This window comes from Equus caballus, chromosome 11 (assembly GCF_041296265.1).
Source record: "Equus caballus isolate H_3958 breed thoroughbred chromosome 11, TB-T2T, whole genome shotgun sequence".
NCBI classification, from domain to species: Eukaryota; Metazoa; Chordata; class Mammalia; order Perissodactyla; family Equidae; genus Equus; species Equus caballus.
In genome coordinates, this window is record NC_091694.1 from 61,402,342 (window position 1) to 61,424,474 (window position 22,133).

Sequence of the window (22,133 nt, forward strand, 5' to 3'; positions counted from 1 at the left end):
GAATTTTAAAAATTTTTAATTGTGGTAAAATACACAACATAAAATTTACCTTCTTTACCATTTTTAGGTGTGCAGTTCAGTCTTATCACCTGTATTCCCGTTGTTGTGCAGCCGTCTCCAGAACTCTTTTCATCTTGCAAAACTGAAACTCTGGGCCCGTTAGACAGCAGCTCCCCAGACCCCAGCCCCCAGCCCCCGGCCCCCACCACTCCACTCTCTGTCTCGGTGAATTTGACGGCTCCAGGTGCCTCCCGTGAATGCAATCACATCATATTTGTCCTTTTGTGACTGGCTTATCTCATTGAGCATAATGTCCTCTGGGTTCACCTACGTTGTAATGTGTGTCAGAATTTGCTTCCTCTTTAAGGCTGAATAATAGTCTATTGTATGCATACACCACATTTTGTTCATCCATTCATCCGTCGATGGACTACACAGAGAATTTTAAAGAAAAGAATAAAACGTCAGCTCTGCTTCTGCATTCAACTGTGCGGTTTGCTAGGAATGAGTCAGGTGTGTGGCAGTGGGCAGGGGCCGGCAACCTGCTTTAAATTTCTCCACTTCTGAGAACGGTGAGAAATTCAGTCCTTCGTGTCACAAGCTTTAGCGGAAACTTACACCGTGTGCAGGACATGGAGGGGATGCTGAAATAAAGTATCTCCAGTTGTCTTTTATTCACCAAATATGAACGGAATGCCTTCTACTTGCCAGGCACTGTTGTGGGCCCTGGGATGCCAGCTCCATGGCGATGAATGCCGACCCTGCCTGCGCTGTGCCGGTGACTGGGGCCGGCTGGAAGGCAGGGACCAGGTCGGGATTGCAGGGGGGAGTGGTCACTTCCAGCCTTGAGGGGTGTTAAGAGAATGCCTCTAAGAGAAGGTAGCCTTGATCTGGGCCCTAAAATATGAATGGAATCTGGAAAGAGATGAGAAGAGAGACATTTTACTTAGAGGGAACAACTTGCTCAGAGGCCTGAAAGTTGAACGTAGGTATCATTTCATAGTTTATCAGTTAAAAAGCATTCAGCATTCCTGATGACAGGAATCCCCAACTACAATGGCTTGAATAATAAAGACACTGAATTATCTCATGTAAAGGAAAGTTCAGAGGCAGGTAGTTTCACAGCCCAGTGGAGCCCCAGGCTCCTTTCATCATTCTGTTTTATACCCTGCAGTGTATCAGCTTTTGTTCTTAGGCTTATTGCCTCATAGCTGCAAGATGGCTGCCTCAGCTCCAGCCATCATGTCCTTTCATTATGGCGTTCAAAGGCTGGAGGCAAGGGGGATAGCCAATGTGTAAAGAGTCTGCTCCTCCCACATCTGTCTCTTTGTACCAGACAATCATCTTCCCAGTCTTCCCTTGTGTCTCACTGTTCAGAAGACGTCACATGACAACCACAGACCTGCCACTGGCAATGGAAAATGGGATGCCATGACTGGTTTCGACCAATCAGGATTTATCCTCTGGAGCTGAGCTGGCTAAGAGAACTTTCTGCAGTGATGGCAACGTTCCAGATCTGTGCTGTCCAATATGGCAGCACCAGCCACATGTAGTTATTGAGCCCTTGAACTGTGTGTAGACAGTGAGATGGAGGAACTGAACTTTTATTAAATTTCATTGTAATTAATTTACGTTTAAACAACTACATGTGGCCAGAGACTACAGGAATGGACAGTGCAGCTCTAGAAGCTGGGCCCTCTGCCTTTGGCTGAGTAAAGTCTGAGTTTGGTTATCCGGGGAGAAGGGTGACGGCTGTTGGGAGGGTAACCAAGGGGTCTGCTCGGTGCAGCACCTGCATGCAGACGAGGGGCCAGCCATGTGTAGGGGAGGATGGGCGTGGGAAAGAGGCATTCACAGAGGCCTGTGTGGCCTCCATCCTTCCAGTTCTTTCTCCAGGAGGGGAGTTGGCGAGAGCTCACTCCATGAATCAGCTGGTGCTCTGGGTTCGCCCCTTCCAAGGCCTTCAGCCCCGTCCTGAGCACAGCTTCCTCTCCGGCATCTCCAAGGACCCTCTGGCTTGGATTTCTTGCCTCTGCTAAGTGTCCCGACCCCTCTTCAGGTCTCTCCAGCTGAGGGCCCTGCCCCGGAGCTGGGAGGAACTGACACAGCGGCACAGTTCCAAATGTCCTCTCCCCTCTCCTGAATCACACGCTGAAGCGGCCCTCACCCCAGGCCGGGAGTGTCAGGACTGGAGGAGCCGATCACGGATGCTCTCGGGGAAACGCGAACACCAGCCCACAGCGCCGGGCACGCGAGCCCACGTCAAAGGTGAGAAGGTGAGTTGTCCCTCTGGGCTGGAAGGTGGGATGTGCCCCTGCTCTGGCTCACCCCAAGCGCTCAGCCCCCTGGGAGGCCTCTGGAGGGAGGGCTGGAGCAGCTGCCGTGCAGCCCGTAGCTCGGGGAAAGGCGATGGGAGCAAAGCCGCAGCTCAGGTTTAACCTGGCTGCTGGGAGCTGAGACCACGGCCTGCTCTGTGCGTCAGGCAGGGTGATGGGTCAGGCGGTGGGCAGAGGCTTCTGGCTGACCAGGCCTGCCGAGGGAGTCCGGGTAGGGCAATGAGCCGTGACTTGAGGGTGGGAAACTGAGGCTCAGAGGGTGGTGACGTGGCCAAGGTCACACTGCGTGGGAGGGGGAGGGAGCCCAGAGCTGGGAGTTAAAGAATCACCTCACTCCGGGGGTCCCTTGCCTTGGTGGGGGACATGCTCGGGCTCTGCAGCGAGGACCTAGCTGAGCCTAGCTCCACCTCTGACCGGCGGTGTGACCTTCAGCCTGCTGCTGCACCTCTCTGTGCCTCAGTTTCCTCACCTGCAAAATGGTGTCACAGTGCGACCTCAGGGCTGAGCCTGGGCCCGAGACTGCCTACAGCAAATGTTCAGAGACAATTCCTGCCATCTGTGTCGCCAGCTCTGTTCCAAGTGCTTCCACAGTCGCCCTCAGGGCCCCCATGGAGCTCGCTGTCACCGAGCGGGCAGTGGGCATGGGTGCTCCCAGGCTGGAGTGGGCAGCTGGGAGCTGAGCCTGGCGGCCTTGCGTCCGGCTGGTGCTCCTAACCGTCACCCCTCGGGGGAGTCCCGGCAGTGCTGTTTTCCTCACCCGGGTGCTGGCTCGTCCATGGCGCCCATCTCTTGGGGCCCAGCGCCCACCCTCATCGTGTGGGTCGCTGCCTCTGCTCCTTGGAGACCTCCTTCCTGCTGTGGTCTCGGGGGCTCTGAGTTGGGCCACTCATTCACTTCTTCATCTACTCATCCAGCAAGTATCCACTGGCACCACTATGTGCAACTCTGCCCGGGGATGATGCACTTACCACGACTGCCCCCGTGGAGCCCAGTCTGATGGGGCTGACGGACATCAAAGAAACAATCATAATTGTGGTCATAAGAGGCACTCATGGAGAAGAGTGAGGGCAAGGGCTGCTTTTCCAGCGTTTGGCTAGCAGTCTGGGAAGCCTCTCAGACGAGGTGACACAAAGTCAAGACTTGAATAATGAGAAGGAGCCAGCCATGCAAGGAGCTGAGGGACAGTGATCCTGGCAGGGGCATGTGCAAAGGGCCTGTGGTAAGGTACAAGCAAGGTCTATTGGAAGAAAGGAGAGGGACCAGTGTGTCTGGAGAGAGCAGGCCACTGGGATGCCCAGGCTAGCAGGCCCTCTGGGCTGGCTGTGGGCTGGGGGAGCAGTAGCAGGGCCTGGAGGGGCCACCGGAGAAACCCTGGTGCCCTTTCCAAGTGCTGCCTCAGCCTGACCTGGCCTTGTGCAGTCTCTGGGATTCGAGGGAGGCCTGGGCTTCTGTGGACACCCAGCTAGAGCATCACAGGCCACTCACCCTCATGGCCCTGAGACTGGGCCCCGTCCCGTGGTTCAGTCACCGTGGAGCCCGGGCAGTGACTGAGCGTGCCCAAGGCCAGATGGCCTGTAAGGGGCCAGGCCAGGCCTGAGCCGGGGTCGGAAAGTCCCTGAGGCCGGAGCCTCCTCAACCCCAGTGGTTGTTAAATGAACTCATTTTGTCAACCTTTTCCCCAGACTTAGCTCACATAGAGCACACACCGAAACACAGCAGAGGGCGGCCAGCCCAGCACCCCCACAGGCAGCGCCACTCTGACCGTTGTCCCTGAGAATCGTCTGGCCTGTCCTTGGCTTCATGTCAGTGCGGTCGTCCCCCTGGGGCTGTGCTGCGTCTGGCTTCCGTCACCGAGAGTAACACCCGCACGGTTCGTCCACGTCGTTGCTGTGACCGCGGCTTGTTCTCCTCGGCTGTGCTGTGCTCCATGGTGCGAACATGCACGATGCGCTTCCTCTTCCTCTCTTGGTGGGCTGCTTCCACTCTAGGGCCACCTCGAGCAAGGTGGCGAGGACGCTGTGGCGCACGTCTTCTGGTGGACGCGGGTCTCCGTTTCCTTTGGGTTCACACCCGAGGGTGGACCTGCTGCATCGCGGGCTGCGCGGATCTCCAGCCTTGGCAGACACTGTCAGACTGCTTTCCAAAGCGCTTGTCCCTCCCACGCTGCATGGCAGCTAAACAAACCCCTGAGGAAGCAAGAACTTGCCCGCGAACCCTGATCCGTGAAACAGGTTGGAGGCAGGCCAGCTGCCAGGTCCGGGCAGGTGGGAAGCTGTGCCCCTGCCAGTCCCAGGCTGCTCTGGAACCTAGTTTGAAAAGCCCTGTTCCAGCCCAGCCATTGCCAACCCTGGCCATGGGTAGGAGTCGTGGGCACGGTCAGAGAGAGCAAGACTCATTAAAATACAAATTCCAGAGTCTCGTCCCCGAAGGGTTGATCAGTGCTCTGAGCTGGGGCCCCACGACCCATATGCTTCTACAGCCTCCCCATCCCTGGACGGACCCCCCAGTGACTCAGACCCACCACTGGGATTGAGAGGCCGGATGGCTGCATTGCCTCAGAAATGCATTCTCCTGGAGGAGAGCGGTCCGGTCCGGAGAGGCCTGAGTTTACTCCCCCTCACTGACTTCAGTTCAGGTCAAGGGGAATGCAGACATCGTAAAGGACTTGCTGGGACCCAGCCTTGCACGGGGCTCGAGGACAGGGCGTAGAGAGCACAGCTCCTGCTCTCGAGAGCTTCCCACACTGACAGGACAGATGCTGCTGGACTGATCATTTTAGCTCATGACCGGGAGCCAGGGGCCCGCCGAGAGACAGATCCCACCTGGACTCAGGCGACAGTGAGCAGAACCAAGAAGGAAGTGCAACTGGGCTGCTCAAGAGTTGGACATGGTCCAGTGAGGACATGGGGAAGGGTGCGCTGGGGAGGGGGGGCAGTAGTGGCAGAGGTACAGCATGCACTGAAAATGCCAAGCGGCCCTGTGTGTCTGGGGTTGCAGGTGCACAGGGGGTGCCCCCGCCGGCCAGCGGGGCCCTGCTGGCACTGAGTGCCCCTGCTGTCCTCTTTGCCACCGTCCAGAGCACAGCCGACTTTCCAGATGGAGGGGAAGGCCCCCACTCTTCGCCCCAAAGCCGGTAGGGAGGAGGCTGATGCTGGCCTTGTGCTCTCTGGCGGGGGCTGGGCTGCCCACTCGATCAGTGAGCAGCCAGTGCAACAATGCCAGGAGCAATTAGAAGGCACCTTTGGCATGAGCTTTATCTTGATTAATCATGCAGCCAAAACTGCTGGTAGACACTCTCCTGGCCACCCATCCCCAGGGCGTGTGCTTTTCATTTACTGCTGCTGTAGCCTGTGACTTCCTCTTCATGGGAGAGTGGGTAGAACGCCCCTTGGCAGGTAGAGATGAGGCCTTGAGCTTTGGCCCATGAAACCTCACTCTCCTCACTTGTAAAATGGGGATACGGTGTGCATCAATTAGCTACTGCAGCGTAACAAACATCCCCTAAATTCAGCAGTACAAAACAAACTCAATTTTATTTAGCTCCCAGTTCTTTGGGTTGGGCTTAGCAAGGATTTGAAGCATGGACCTTCCCCAAAGGGAAAGATGGCCTCATTGGGCTCTTGGAGCCCAGCTGCCCAGGCAGCGGCGGGCCCCGGGCCCTGGAGCTGATCGGGGCTGACTGCTGGCTCTGCCGCTTGGCAGCCATGTGACCACGGGCAAGTTGCTGCCCTTCTCTGTGCCCCAGATTCCCCATCCTGGAGCTGAGCTGCCTGCTAGGAACATTCCACGTTCCAGGGTCTCCTCTGACCTGGCCGGAGGGACGAGAAGAGAGCCTCCAAGGGGGTTCTGGTGGATGGGAGGCTGTGGGGAAGAGGGCTGGGAAGCCTCACCCAGCCCCATAGCCATCTGCTTGGAGGGCCACCGGCGCTCTAGCTGCTGGGGTCCCTGGCTGCTAGAGGCACCCCCTCCTCTAGTCAGTGTCAGGGCGGGAGGGGTCTTAGGGACTCCTCGCTTTACGGCAGCAGCAGCAACGGTCACAAAAGCACGACCCATTTCCCTGAGCACCAGGGCTGTGCTGAGAGCCTCGTGCGCTTGGCCTCATTGCGTCCTGCGAGCAGCAGCCGTCACGGCTCCCACTTCACAGAGGAGAAGACAGAAGCACACAGAGGGTTGAGGACTCGCCTCCCCCGCTAGCAAGGGAAGGCGCCAGGACCAGACTCGGATCTTGCTCTCGTCACTTCAGACCCATCGCTGCTGGGGAAACAGGCCTGGGGGAGAGATGAGGTCTCATCCTGGTCTTCCAGCAATTAAATGCAAGAGCCAGGATCCCAATGCTGGTGTCAGTGGTGATGGAGGGATGACGATGAGGGCCACGTCATGGGCAGGTCCCTTCACCTCCCTGGGCCTCAGTTTCCCCATCTGTAAAATGGGGTGCTAACGGCAGCTGCCTCAGAGGAGCGCTCTGAAGATGGAGTCAGCACACACAGAGCACTGAGAACAGGCCTGCCTGGCACACGGCAACACTGGGTGAAGCCGGCCCCCAGGGTTATGTTAACAAGTGGCCTGGATGTGGTTCTGGCCGTAGTAACTCTCACCACAACCCCATGGGGTGGCTGGTCCGCTTTCTCAGATTACAGACCAGCTCACAGAGGTGTGGGGTTAAGGAGATGGTCTGAGGTCCCCAAGCTTGGAACATGGGCTGTGGGTGCAGGCGGTGGTGCCCTGCAGAGCCCTGTGTGGACACGGCCCCGTCACCCTCAGCCCTGCCAGAGGAGCAGCAGAGCTGACGGCCTCACCGGCCAGGGCCAGTGCTCGTGTCTGGGTGTCCCCTCACCGCACTCCCTGGCCTCAGCCAGGGCTGGCTGGCCTGGTGGGGACTGGAAGCATGCCTTAGACACTTTGGGGTGCCCCCCTGGTGGCGAGTGGGCACTGCCCAGCAGTGACTTCCTCTGATTATGGATGAGGGGCCCCCTCCATGTTTCACTGACCCAGACTCCACGACAGTGGAGACAAAGGCTCACGGGGCCCTTCCGTTGCGCCAGGCTCCCCTCCAGGCCGTACGCATTCGTCTAGTCCTCTCCCGGCCGCGGCCGGCCTGTTCGGGGATGGGAAAACTGAGCTGGAGCGGCAGGGTGGGGCCCAGAGCCGCCACCTGAGCCCCAGCCCTGGGGGGTGGGTACTTTCATTATTCTATTATGTGTTTATTATTGGGGAACCTGAGGCACAGAAAGGTTTATTTTCTACGTGTGTGTGTCTTGCCCAAGGCCGCCCAGCTGGGAAGGGGTGGGGCTGACGTTTGAACCCGGGCTTTCCAGCCGCACTGGCTGTGGAAGCCGCTGTGACACCATCAGCCTCACTGTGGCCACCCCGAGCCGCCTGCCCACACCCCACTGGACCCCACTCCCTGGGCCCAGCCAGCCCCTCTCTGATTGGCCCCCTCATCCTTCCCCATCAGCTTGACTGGGCTGAGCTGGCATGTGTGACCTTTGGTGGAGGGTGACCTCCCCAGGCCTTAGTGTGCCCATTTGAGAAATGGCCTCGCAGCCCCTACCTCGTGGGCCTCACGAGGGCTGGGGGAGAATGGAGTCTCCGGGTGGGCTGTGGCGTCCTCCTGGGCTCAGTCTTGGAAGCCTTCATGGGGCTGCAGGGGCTCCGTGGGGACCCCTGTGCAGCCTCCCCCGCTGGGCTGGCAAATTCGCCTGGCCCTTGTGGGACACAGGGGAGGCCCTTTCTATCCTCCCACAGCCTCCTCGCAGCCCTTGCCCTCCGTCTGCCGCATCTCAGGAACCGAGATGGGGTTCGGGGTGCGTCTCGCCCTCCCCAGGCCCTTCTCTCCCCTGTGAACTGCCTGTCTTGCTGCAGAGGAAAGCTATTCATAGCCAGATGATGCAAAATTTATAACGTGTGCCTGGTACAGCTGAATTGGACCTGGTGCAGGCCACATGCTCCCCACTCCCCACTCCTCACTCTGGGGGGCTCTTCCTGCGGGTGTGCGTCTGTGTGTGTGTGTGTGTGTGAGAGAGAGAGAGAGATGGGGAGATGGGGAGAGGGCCTCCTTCCTGACCTCCCCTCTTCCCGCCCCGCCAGCCTGAGCTTCCACTGCTAGGGGTCTAGTTAGGATGGAGGGGCGCAGCCCCTTTCGCCTTCCAGCCAGCTCCACTCACGACCTTCTGTTTCTTCGCCTCAAGAGTGGGTTGTTGTAAGAGTCAGATACAAGAAGCCACACGAGGAGGGCCTGGCTCTGCCCTGAGGGGCTCACTCAATCCTCCTAATACTCTACAAAGTGGTTGCACTTATTTTCCTCATTTTACAGATGGAGAGGCTGAGGCAGGGAGAGGCCCAAGGGTGGGGGGCTGGGAAATGGTGGAGCTGGGATTCGAACACTCGCCTGTCGCTTCATCAGCGCTGCTGACCCGGTGCACGGCCCTGCCTCCCTGTCCATCATGCTGATTGGCCGGCTTCTCTGGAGATCCCGGAGCAGAAAGGCTCTGGGCCAGGAGCTTCGTGGACTACTGGGGTCTATCCCCTTCCCAGGTGGGTGGGCGAGGCCCAGGGAGGAGACGGGAGCTGACCAAGGACACAGAGAGGCCGCCACTCCTGCTCAGCTCTCGGCCACTGTCGGGGGCATGGCCCAGACGTGGTCTGGGACAGCCCAGGACACCCCCACGCCGCAGCCAGGCTTGCCTCTTAGAGCCCTGCCGGTGCTCGGTCCCTGCAGATGGCTGCTCTGGGTTCTCTGGGGAAGCAGAACGACCGCGTACAGGGTGCAGTAGCCTCCCTTCCCCCAGCCCAGCGCTCTCAGCTGCCACCCTGGCCTGCCATCCCAGCGGCACACTCCTCACCCGCTGCAGGATGGAGAGACGTGGGCCCAAGGCCACACAGCCTTGGGGCCCAAGGAGTCCTTTGGGCCGCTGGCGGTCTGGGTCTGGCTCACCATGTCAGTGGCTGTTTCTGCTCTGGTCCTGCTCTGTTCCTGGTGGTTTCTCCTCCTTATTGAGATAAAATCCACATAACACAAAATTTCCCATTTGGAAGTGTAAATTCAGTGGCATCGACTACATTTGCAGCCTTGTGCTAACATTGCCACTCTTTAGTTCCAGAACACTTCCATCACCCCAGAGAACGCCTTGTGCCCCTTGGCAGTCACTGCCCACGCCCTCCCCCGGCCCCTGGCAACCTCTCGTCTGCTTTCTGTCTCCAGGAATTTGCCTATTCTGGGTTTTTCATTTAAGTGGAATCACACAGTATTTGGCTTTTTGTGTCTGGCTTGTCTCACCTGGCATGATGTCCTCAAGCTTCATCCACACTGTAGCGAGTGTCACAACTTCATTCCTTTTTATGGCGAATGAGCCTCCACTGTGGGACAGCCCGCACTGTGCGCCCGTCCGCCTGCTGTGGGACAGCCCGCACTGTGCGCCTGTCCGCCTGCTGACGGACCCTGGGCCCTCGTCTGCCTTTCGGCTGTTGTGAGCTGTCTAGTCGTCCGCGTTCACGAGCCGGTTTCTGTGCACAGTGGTTTCAGTTCTTCTGGGCAGAGAGCTCGGAAGGGAGTGACTGGGTCACAGTCCCTGGTGTTGTCAGGATGCATCTTCTTGCTGGCCTTGACAGCAGTCCTCGTGACGAATGCCCCCGCTTTGCTCAGCTGGAAGCCCTCCAGCCCGGCTCCCCTTGCTGATCCGGCACTGCGCACGCTCCCGTCTGCCCCCTCAAGGCTGTGCTTTGCTCCCTCCCTTCCTGATTTCCGGGGACTCCAGCCAGGGGCCCAGGTCTGAGGAAAGCAAGGCCCACGGAGAAGGGGTCTGGCTGGAAGGAGCTGAGCTGGGATTTGGCCTGAGGGCCATGGGACCTCCAAGTCCTGGTTCTTTGCGTTGTCACTGCATGTCTCAGATGGGCTCGTTGTCCCTGGAGAAGGACAAGCCAGAGGGCACGCCCACCCATCTTCTTGGGGCACTGGCTTTCCTCGAAGATCTGGGGTAGGACCTGACACACTCATGTGAAAGCAATCCTCATATGGATTCTGCAGTGGAATGCCAACCTCACGTGAACTTTCCCTCCTCAATCAGAGGCGTCTAAGAAATGTCCTGGCTTAGATGGGCCCAGACTTGCCCGGGACCCACCCCCGCAGCCCCACTGCTCCCTAGGGGGACGTGACTGAGATTCCCAGAAAACCTCCTCGGGGGTGCGTTTGGGAGGGGTCTTTGCCGTCCCCTTTGTTCCCTAAAGAGAGGCAGACAGCTCCTGCCGCTGTCCGGCTGCCACATGCTGGCCTGTGCCTCTCTGAAGCCCCCAGGCTGCAGGCCGTGCCCTGGCCCTCCACCCGGCTCTGGCATCCTTGAGGCTGGGACATTTCCTCTTCCTCCTCCAGGGGCCCCGGCTGCACTCAGCCTGCAGCCCGTCCCGGCCCTTCTGGGCAGCTGTGGCTGCTCCACAGATACTGAGCCCCTCGATAGGTCTGTCCCACGGGCCTGGCTGAGGCCACTGGCCATGGTGGCCATCTCACGCCCCCAGGCTGCCCCTGAGACGGTGATATTTGCTACCTCCCTCACGGTACAGGTGTGGAAACCGAGGCCTCTAGTGGGGTCGGGCTTTTCCAGAGTTCCCACTGAGCTCATGAGGTTGGGGACGGTGGGAACCCACTCATCGGACCCCTGCCCCAGGTGTAAGTTGGCTTCCTTTCAGGCCCAGTGCCACCACATTCCCTAGTCCTGGATCCTTTTGATGTCCCCTTGGCCCTGAACATGGGCCCCTGCGTCTGTGCCCCACAAACATCTCAGGATCCTGGGGAAGGTACGAGCCACCCATTCCACAGATGCTGCCTGTGTCCACCTGAGGCCAGGTAGCCCTCGTGTATCCAGAGATGCCTGAGACAAGGCTCCTGACCTCGTGGAGCCAATGTTCTCACTGGGGAGATGGACATACCAACATGCCCGGTGGAGACAGTGCCATGAAGAAAAATAATGCAGGGAAATGGGAAGGCAAAGCTCAGGGGAGGCCTCTTGGAGGAGGTAACATTTGAGCAGAGACCTGAACAAAGTGAGAAGTAAGCCATGAGCTATCTGGAGGAGGAGCTTTCCAGGCAGGGGAGCAGCAGGTGCAAAGGCCCTGAGGTCGGTACATGCTTGGCACGTTGGGGGAAGTGGCCTAAGAATGGGCAGAGGCCACGGGCCTGTCCAGCCTGCAGACACTTTCAGTTTGCCCTTCAGAGTGTTAGCTGTCATGATGGTTTCACAGTTTTGAATGAGTGGCTAACATTTTTAAAATCTGAGATTTTTTTTCCTATGAGAAATCCAGATTTCCAGCCTCTCTTAAGAAATTAAACTCTGACACCGCTGAGCCCCTGTTCTCAGGAATCTGCTGAGCTCAGGCTGTGTCCGTTCCTTTGCCTCTTGTTTCCTCACCCTTGCGGCATCCTCACACGCTCTCTTGCCTGAGCCCAGTAGGATCCGCGTCTGTGGCTCCTGGAGGACGGGGCACAGGGCCTTAGACACCATCGCGGGCTCCTGCTTCTCTCTGCTCCGTCTGGGGGAGGACTTGTCCATGGAAGCTTCGCGGCACTGCTGCCGCCGCACGAGGCAGGATGGGGAGGGGCCCCGGCGGGGTTTTTGCGGTTCTCTCCGCCTCCCTCCACAAGGCTGCCACCTCTGCAGAGCGGGGCGCTGCGCCAGGCGGGACAGCACAGGCAGGTCACCTCGGCAAGCACGGCATGCAGGCGTTACTCCACTTCTTTGCCTGGTTTCCTCTCTGAAAGTGGGGCGACACAGACACTGCCCTGCCCAGCTCAGGACAGAAACGGGAGCCGTCAGGGTCTTGACGCTTTGGAGCTAAAAATTTCATTTTTTCTCAATTTAGGGTCAAAGAGAGAAGATCTGGTGACACACCAGCCTTGGGGTTTGAGCCAAACCCGTCCTGGCATTTGGAGCCTGGGCTGGCTCTGGGGTCAAATGCACCTATCTGCCCCTTCCCTCCCCGTTCCTCCTGGGCCTGCCTCTGCCACTCACTGCTGGCAGCTTCTCTGAGCGCCTGCGAGCCAGCCCTGGGGCTGGGGCCCTGCTGGAAGGCTCCCGGCCCGCAGGGGCATGGGGGGTGGATGAGGGTACCTCGCCCCCCTGCCTTGGGAGGTTCTTCCCTGGCTCCAGCTCCCACCAGATGCCCCCACCGAGGCCCCGGCTCCCCACCATGAACCCGCCCTGGGGTCTGGCTACCCCCTCTCTCCTCTGTGTCCCAGGCTGCTAAGGCCTGGGTTCCCGCCATGCCCTGCTTTTCCTCTCAGACCTCCCTCACCATGTAACCCGTCCCTGGGACGCACATCCCCGGGAGAGACCTGGAGGGCTTCTGTTTCCTGGCTGGATCCTGCCTGCTTCCCCTGGCCCAGGGCCTGGCTGCGCAGACGGGGTCCTCCTTCGTCCAAATCCTGAGCGTCCTGAGTCCAAGGACCATCTGCTTCCTTCCTGGGTCGGCAGAGTCCAGGGACGACATAGAGTGACAATTAATGAATGTTGGTCATTTCCATCTCACAATTACCCCTTGAGTCAGGCACTCTATAAGCCTTGCTGCATTTTAATAGTAGGTAAACTGAGGCACGGGGAGGAGAAACCATTTACCAGTGGCTGCACGGCTGCTAGTGGTCCCATGGGACCTGGCAGCCCGGCTGCCACACCTGCACTGTCAGCCTGGGCTCGCTGTGATGGCTGCACAGCTGGGCGTGGAGGCGGCGCTGGCACAGGCTTTCTTGCAGGACGGATGAACGAATGAATGGGCAAAGCAGGGCTCCGTGAATGTCTGGAGGATGGGAGCCAGGCCTGAGGCCCAGGCTTGCTAGGGACGTGCCCACCATTGTCCGACTCCTGACCCTCAGGGAGAGCCCCTGCATGCTATGTTCAGCCAGAGTCTTATGGGCTCGAGGCAGCTGGGGCCCAGAGACGGGCATGAGCAAGGCCCATAGTGAGATGGGGACAGGCCTCAGGGCTGGGCCGAGGGCCCGGCTCTCCTCTTCCTGGTCCGGCCACCTGCTCTCCACACACCCGCTCTCCACCCACCCCCTGGAAAGGGCTTGTCCCTGTCTCAGGGATAAAGGATCCTTCCGTCAGACTGCCGACCTCTGCCACCTCCCCGACCTGAATCCCTGTGGCCTTGCTCCTTCGCTGCCTTCCCCCCTCGGGGCGCCCCAGCCTCCTCCCAGCCCTGGCTCCTCCCCCAGCTGGGGACACTCCTCTCCCAACCCTGCTCAAGCTTCAGTTTTCAGGAAAGATGTGACCCCCTCGGGGAAGCCCTCCCCAATCCCCCAGGGTGCTTTGGGCTCTCACATTTGGGGGCTCACCAGTGGCGTTCTCGTCACTGAACGTGGTTATACCCCTGCACCCCCTGCGCCCAAGGCAGGGGCCAACTCAGCCCATTCACCACAGGCCCTGCCGCGGGGCCTAGCACACAGCAGGTGCTCAGCAGGTGTCTCAGAGGGAGCGAAGCCCACTGGGCACCAGGCGCTGGCACGGGCAGCTCTAGGTTCTGTAATTAACCCCATCTTACGGAGGAGACGGCTGAGGTTCAGGGAGGTGAAGCGGCCTGCCCAAGGACACACAGCTGGGCAGTGGCAGAGGTCAAGGGTGGGGGCTGCATGTGGCCATGACAACACGCCAGTGGCCATCGACAGGGCAGGGTGAGAATGAGGACTCCATGGTGGTTTTGGGCCCAACTTCCAAGTCTTAGAGGCTGGGTTTCTTTCCCTGGTGCACCCAGGGCCCCAGGCTCACCCTAGTGGTCCTGCCTTTCACGGGGTGGCCCCTCTCCCTTAGAGCGGGGAGAATCCAGGTTCTGGGAAGACATGCAACTCTCCCAAGGGCCACCAAACAAGGAGGTCAGGGCTGCACATGACAGACGCCAGCTGTCAGGGCTTGGCTTCCAGGAGACCTCTGAGGACATCGCATCCGAGGTTATCGCTTCCAGAGTGGGTGGAGCCAGCGCAGGTTGGGCAAGGGGGCTCAAAGACATCGTAAAGAGCCAGTTCCCCTCCCCCTGGCCTGAGCCAGGCCCCTGGAGGCCCCTCAGTGGCACCTCGTGTGTGCAGCGTGCATCCTGCCCAAGGAGACAGGGCTCCCTGTTCCACAGTCCCCACAGATGTCCCCTTAGGTCCTGGGGTTGGGACTGGGGCACGTGCCCACCTAGCAGCAGGGGAGGCTGGGAGGGAGCCCCCGCCCTTCCAGTCTCCAGGACAGAGAGGACTGGACAGCCAGCAGGGCCTGGCTCGACCTTTCTAGGGCTCCCTCAGAAGCTGGAGTCCTCTGCACCCCTGTTCCCACAGATCGGAGCCCTCAGAGCGCTCTGGCCTGACTGACCCCTGAGCCCAGCCTGTTCCTCGGGCCAGGTGTGTGGGGGGCTCAGCGTGTCATCCTGTAGGCTCAACTCTGCATCCCAGGGCCTGTGGTTCAGCCCAGCCCGCCGGGCAGGATCTTCTTAGGCCGGCTGCCCTTGGAATCTCGACAGGGCCTGGCCTGTGGGCTTACGGGGTCCTGCGATACACTCTGAGAAGGCTGGTCCAGAGAGGCAGAGTCACTTGCCTGTGGTCACACAGCACCCACCCTTGCTGTGCTGCATTTCCAGTCCCTCCTGCGCCCTCACTTCTTCCTCCTCTGCCTCTTTTCTCAGAGGCTCGGAAAGGGGGAGCCAACTGGGGCCTAAGGGCTCAAATTGAATGTGCCCATGGTCACACAAGACCTTGCCTGAGGTCACACAGTGGAAAGCAGCAGGAGGGAGCCCAGGCCAGTGTGATCCGCTGCCTCTGCTGGCCTGGTCCTCAGAGGCACCAGCTAGGGCCCCGTCTGTGGAATGAGGAGGCACAGTGCAGTTTGTGGGGTGACTAGTCTTCCAAAGCTCCTCGAGATCCCCTGGTTCTGTCCTCCTGCTTGTTTCTTGGTGTGGGTGTGAGACTTGGGTGGTGTCGGGCACGCGTCTCCCTGGGTCAGACAGTCAGTTTTGTCATGTAGGGGGGAGGAAGGGAGGGCGACCCCTGCCTCCAAGCCCAGAGAGGGGCCAGCTCCAGGGATGGCAGCCTGCAGGGTGGCTGGGACAGCGATGATCAGGGGCGGCCTCGTCCTGGAGGAGTGGCAAGGAAGACATGCCCACGGGGGTACCCACAGGACAGCACACAGACCCTGCTCACCACGGCCCACGTAGCCCGGGCTGCGTCGAGCGAGCTTCGGGTGCGGGGGCGCCCGCCTCAGCCTGGGGGCAGCGGCCCAGGGCAGGCCTTCTCAGCCCTGGCAGTGCACGTCCTCAACAACACGGGGAGCGCAGGAGGAGGGGCCAGCACCCTGGCCAGGAGGAGCTCTGCTAACGCCCGGGCAGCCGCCCTGCAGACAGGCTCTGCGCAGCAGACACACTGCCATCCTCCGCGGCACTGCTGCCCACGCTCCCACCCGCCAGCTGCGCGGGTGCCTTTCTGCACCTTCACGTCCTTCCAAGTGGACGGTTGTTGTGGCTGCCTCGGACCCCACTGTGTACCTGCTGGACACTGTCGCTTCCCGCTGGACATCAGGCCCTTTCCACTGCTTGGGCGTTGGAATGACACTAATGCCGCACCCTGAGAGTCCCGTGGGTCCTAGTCACCTCCGGAGTGCTGGACGGGTCCGTGATCAGCAGGTCTTGTTTTTAAATTGAATTTGTAATGGACTCTGCACTCAGCGTTGGAGTGGAGTGTGGGTCTCTGCCTTGTCCCACAGCCTCTCACCTCTCCTCTCTGGAGGCAGCACTGGATTTCTGAGTGTCCTTCCAGAGGCTTCCACGCGTACGCAGCATTAATATGAAATCTTTTTTGTGGTTCTTGTTTTAAACAGAAAGGGTGGCGTGTGTGAGTGCTAGCGTGTGCCTTGCTTCTTTTTTAACTTGATATATCTTGGCAGTGCCTCACATCAGGAGCCAAAGATCCACCTCGCTCTTTTTCTTGGCTCTGTGATGTTCCGCGGTTTGATGCCACTGCTCTTCATTGCCCGTGTGGGCATCCTGGCGTCTGACCTTTGCTCTTGCAAACAGGCACAGTGAGCACCCTTGCACGCATGCGAGAGCATATCCGCCAGCTAAAGTCTTTAGTGGGCCTGGGGGTCAGTAATTTCTGGCCCCGTGGCCCTCCCGGGCGGCCGTCCAGCCAGCCATGAATGTGGTGCCTCCTCCCCATGCCTTGCTGGGGTCTTTGACAATCTGGTGGTGAAAATGGCACCTCTGGGTAGATTAAATTTGGTTTGCCTGTTTTAGAGCTGGCAGAGTGGGGTGGGGCGATGGGGTGGAGGGCAGGACCCCGGGGCCAGGCTGTCAACCGTCACATGGGTGGGACAGCACTAGCCATGCTCTGGGGGTGAGGGGCCCCACGTGTCCCAGGTGCCTGTGGAGGGCACACAAAGCTTCCTGAAGGACTGGCATCAGCGGGGCCTTGAGAGGGGGTGTGCTCCTCTGGTGGGTGAGGCCGGGGCAGAGGCTGGGAGGGTGGAGATCAGGGTGGGGTTAGGGAGCAGCGAGGGGTGCTGTCCCTGGGAGGGGACAAGGACAGGCCATCTCACCAAGAGCCTCAGTTTGTGCTCTGGGCACTGGGGAATCAAGTCAGGAGAAGCAGAAGAGGGGACCCGGGGAGCAGGCGAGCAGGGGTGACCCTAGCAAACGAGGCCTGTCCCCTGGGCAAAGAACGAGCCCCGAGTGGGGCGCAGGCCGATGTTTTATTCTTGGCCGGGCAGAGCCATCGATTACCGGCTCCGCCACCCAGCTCGGCACCGCCTCCATCATCCTGCCATCCCAGGCTATTTTGGGCTTGGGCTTGGCATTGCCTCCCCCATCATCCAGGCTCCTCTCCTGCCTGGGGTGGGGGCTGCTCGTCTTGGTTGGGGGGCGACAGGCCAGAGCTGTAGGTCCATTCCCGCTGAGCATTTGGGGAAACTGAGGCTCAGAGAGGTGCAGTGTGTGATCAGGTGCCCACCGCTGAGGAGGACCAGGGCCTTCACCTCCCGTGCAGCCCCTGAGGCCAGCCGGGGGTGATTATTCTCATTTGACAGAAGGGAAATGGGGGACCATGTGACAGCCAGATCACACAGCAAGTCAGGACCAACCCAAAGCTGGAGCCGGTCCGACCTGCCATGGCTTTTCCCAGGCTCTTTGCGCCCACCAAGCTGCCTCTGGGAAATGGGCTTCTTGGCACCCCTGCCCCCCACTGTCCAGTGCTGCTCCCTCATTAGCTCCACACCCCCTCCCCACCAAGGTCTCCTCTATGCCAGCCCCGTGCCGGCCACTGGGGCCACTGCCGGGGCCTGAGAACATCCCACCCCTTTCCTCTCTGCTCACCAGTCACTGCAGCACGGCCCCTGCAGGGAGGGGTGAGCAGCCGGGAAATCCCGGAGCCTCAGGGACCCTGGCAGAGCTCCCCCCAAGGACCAACTAGAAGCCGCAGGCTCAGAGAGGGAGGAATCCACCCAAGGTCACACAGCATGACCCTGCCGGGGAGGGGGAGGGCAGAGGGAAGGAGCCCATTATTATCACTCTGCCCGTGGCGCTGGGGCTGCGTGACTCGCTGCACAGGCCTTGTGCAGACCACTGCGCGAGGCCTTGAGGATGAGCCTGAGCCACCCCTGGAGCCGTGACCCACCCAGAGTTCCTTCCCCAAGACCAGGGCAACCCGGCCCCCAAGGCTGCGTTAGGGGAGCCAGAAACAATGAGACAAGTGCAGTGCCACTCGATGCCAAATGTTCCTCCTGTCACCTGGAGGTGACGTGAGTGGAAGGAGCAGCAGGAGCCCATGGAGCCACCGTGTCACTGGGGCCTGCAGGCTTCTTCAAGCGGGGTTCCCCAGGGCTCGGGGGTGGCAGGAGCACTTACTCTGCACCTAGCCCGCCTGGGCCCAGCACGTTCCCATGTCCCCAAGGCAAAGCCAGAGGCTCGAGTCTTGTGGCTCCGTGGGGAGCCCCTGGCATGACTTCACTGACACCCAGGCTGCCCCTGAGATGCCTCCTCGGCCCAGGAGCTGTGCCCTGTCTGGTGCTCCAGGAGGAGTAGAGTGGAACGGGTGTTAGGGCTGGGAGGTGGCCAGAAGACTCGGGGCCAGGTCATGAGGGTCTTGTCACCAGATCGTCCCTTGCACAGAATCTCCTATGTGAGCCCAGGCACACGTCCAGCAGGGTCCAGCTGGCACTGAGCTTGCTCCTGGGTGGACAGCACTGACTCCCCCTGTGGGTCCCACGGGGCCACCTCTGCTGCTGGGTGCTCCTGCCCTCAGGCCCTGGCACCTTGCAGGAGCCTCAGGGTAGGCGTGGGAGGATGGGGGGCCACTTCCTCCTTGCTCCAGTCGTGAAGGTGCTCCCTAAAGGGCTGAGGGAGGCCCCGGGGGCTGCGCCTGCCTCCAGGCCCCCCATCAAAGCCCTCTTCTGCCTCCGGCACCCGCTCTCACGCCATGTACCACTAGCCCAAGGTGACTCCCGCGCTGTCCTGCTTCTGACCCGCCTTCAGAGGCTGGGGGCAGAGGAGGGGCAGTCCTGTCTGCTGGCCCTGTGTCCTGTTCTGGGATGACCTAGAGGTTGCCAGGGCAGGCTGGGAGGCCGGAGGTCTGCGCCCAGCCTGGGGCCCTGCCCTGAGAAGCTTCAAAGCTCCGGGCGAGCAGCGTCCCCTCTGAGCCTCAGTCTTTCCGTCTGTGAGTGGAGCATGCTGCCCTAGCTGGTGTGGTGAGCGTGCCAGGCCAGGCGGCCACCGGCACCCCGCGCCCTGCCTCTCCTGCCCGACTCCGACCACTGCCCAGGTCGTCCCTTTTTCCATGGATGCACTGGCACGTGCATCACTGGTCTTCCCTGCTGGAATGTTGCCTCCCGGAGGACAGGGACGTGGTCTGACTGGCTCCCCCTCCCAGTGCCCAGAACAGCACCCGACACATGGAGGTGCTTGGTAAGCATTGTCGAACGAGCAAAGTGATGAGTGATTGACTGTCAGCTCCCCGCCCGCTGACTTCCGGCCCCCAAACCCAGCCCCTGTTAGTCTTCCCTGTCCTGTGACACCTACTGTGCAACAGGTCCTGTGCAAGGGGCCAGGGGCCCAGTGGAGACGGAACCACAGCCCTGCCCTCAGGGAGTTGACATTTGAGTTGTGGGCTGGAAAACATCAGGTGGCGATGGAGTCCTGGAAAAATCAGGCCAGAGAGAGGGACCCACCCTGCTGGGGTGGGCGGGGCTGCCATTTTAGATCGAGTGGCCCGGACAGGCCTCCCTGAGAAGGTGACAGCTGGGCAAAGACTGAAGCAGGTGAAGAAGTGAGCGAGAACCCCCTGGGGAAGGGTGTCCTGGCCCTGAGGTGGGGTGTCCCAGCATCTTCGCCTCGGGAAGGGGCAGCTCCTCACCTTGCCCCGCTGGCACATGCAGCATCGGGAAGCCCCGCAGCTCCCTCTGCTGAAGCCCAGCCCGCCCCCTCCCCCCCCATTGCCACCAGCCTCGCTCACTGGACCAGTGCAGGCGCTGCCTCCCCGAGCTGTGCTGGCGCCAGCCTCCTCTTCGCACAGCAGGCAGGGGCTAGTTTAAGGCACGACAGAGGCCACCCTGCGGCCCCTGTGCAGGAGCGTGGTGCTTGCGCACAGTCCCCCTGTGACCCAGCAGCTCCACCTCTCGGAGCACATCCAAGAGAACCCAAGTCCGCTCGCAGCCCGGCGCAGGGATGCAGCGCCCACAGGGCCGCTCACACCGCCGACGGCAGAGCAGCCAGGGGCCACCAACGCTGCACGGACCAGCAAAACAGGGTCCCTCTGCATGGCAGGGTCTCATTCAGCCATAAACAGGTGTGAAGTGCTGACACGCGTGACCACGTGGATGGACCTGAAGACGTCACGCTAAGTGAGAAAGACCCCAAAGACTACATATCATAGGTTCCATTGGTCAGAGGCAGACAGGGAGGAGGGGTGGGGAGGGCCGTTCACTGGGTGTGGGGCCTCCTCCTGGGTGATGAAAGCGTGTGAGAACTAGAGAGAGGTGGTGGTTGTGCGACACTGTGAATGTGCTAAATGCCACTGAACTGCGCACTTCAAAATGGCTAATTGTGTGTTATGTGGATTTTACCCCAGCCCGAAAGAAAAGAGAAACAAAGACCACCCTACTCCTGTTCAAAACCCTTCAGCTGCTCCCCAAGGCACAAGAAGTGAAACCCTGGCTTGCTCCTCGCTGGGGCCTGGCAGCCGGCCCGTGGCTGCGCTCCTGCCCCCAGGCCTCTGCCTCACCTTCCGGGAGCATCTTCCTTCCACTCACCAGCTTTCACGTCTCCCCTCGGGACGTCGGGAGCTGGTGAGTGTCAGAGAGCCCGGCAAGGCCCTCTCTGGCCTCCCCGCCCCGCCCCGCAGCCCTGCCTCAGACGCCTCCCTGTGTCCCACTCGCTTCTTTGTGCGGGCTGCTTCCTGCACTGGAGCATCAGCTGCACAAGGCCAAGGAGTCTGTCCCTTTGGTCACCGTTATGTCCCGGTGCCGAGGACAGGGCCTGGCATGGCAGGCGCTAACTCGGGAATGAACGAGGACAAAGGGACACTGTCTTCCACCTTTGTGAAGGCACCGCCTCCCACCTCCAAGTGAGCCGCCTGCTGTGTCCCCCTGGCCCTCTCCTCCCAGTGACCCCTGCCCCGCCCCGGCGCCGGGAGCCCCGTGCTCTGCCCTCACCCCTCACGGCGCCCTGTGCCCTGACTGAAGTCTGTACCATTTGGCTTGGCACTCGAGGCCTTTCCCAGGCTCCAGCAGGTCCGTCTCTCTGCTCTCACCACCCTCAACCCCTTCCCCACCCCCACACTCACCACAAACAGGTCGCACCTCCACTGGGCTGCTGAGGGCAGCAGCTGAGACTGACATCAGACCTGTTCGATCCCGGCCTCTCCCACAGACCCTGTTGCCCAGATTTCACGGGAGCCAAGAAGCCAGCCTTGGGGACATGATGATGACAATTACGAATGTTTCCATGAGCACCCTGACCTCTATTAATCATGATCCCCCCTGGCCCTCTGGGTTCAACGATGATTAACTCACCTGATTATTTTCCAGGGAATTGATGGGATCTCAGAGAGGTGAAGGAAGTCCTCCAAGGTCATGGAGTGGGGGAGGGGCAGAGCAGACGTGACTGTAGAGCTGCAGTTTGGTTTATGATGTTCATCTGCTATTGCTGCCACTGGACTGTCTCTCCAGCAGCCTGTTCCCTCTGCCCTTCCTGCCCCCAGGGCCTTAGCACCATTCCCTCTGATCAGGGAGCTAGAAGCTCAGGAAGGGTCCAGCCTCTTACTGAGAGCTATGCCTCAATCTCCTCACCTGGAAAATGGGGATGGTGTCAGTATCTTCCTCCCAGGGTTGATGAGAGGCCAGAATGGGGGACCTTGGACACGGTCACAGTCTGGGAAACATTGGGGTTACTGGGGCTGGTACATGGGGTGTTGGTCCGTCTGGAGAGATGATGGGGCCCAGTGCTCACGTCTGGGGGGACGCTGTTACAAACATCAGACCAAGTGCCTGCGGGAACCCACTTGGGCCCTGAGCCAGCCCTGAGGGACTTACGGAGGAGGAGAGGGTGGGCTATGTGGGTTCTCGAAAGAGTGTCCTTGGCAGAAGAAACAGCCCGAGGATAGGCCTGGAGGTGGGGAAAGCGAGGCCTCCTGGTCTCCTGGAGCCTCCTGGAGGCTGAGCCAGGCTGGAGTGGGGGGAGTGGGAAAACAGGGCCAAGCAGGTCATCAGGCCTTCCATGGGGCCATGTTATAACTTTTGAACACCGAGGCACTTTTGCCTTCATGAGCCCCTTCCTCCATGAAAAAATAATAAAAATTATATT

At 60.2% G+C, this 22,133-nt stretch overlaps 1 long non-coding RNA gene across 1 annotated transcript; it reads right to left on the minus strand.

The window, feature by feature from the left end:
* On the minus strand, positions 1-10,036 carry LOC138916195 (uncharacterized). The gene is made up of 3 exons (XR_011423101.1): positions 9,613-10,036; positions 9,179-9,325; positions 1-915 (listed from the first exon to the last, which is right to left on the minus strand). It is a non-coding gene; the product is annotated as an uncharacterized lncRNA (long non-coding RNA).
* Positions 10,037-22,133: the final 12,097 nt, after the last annotated feature.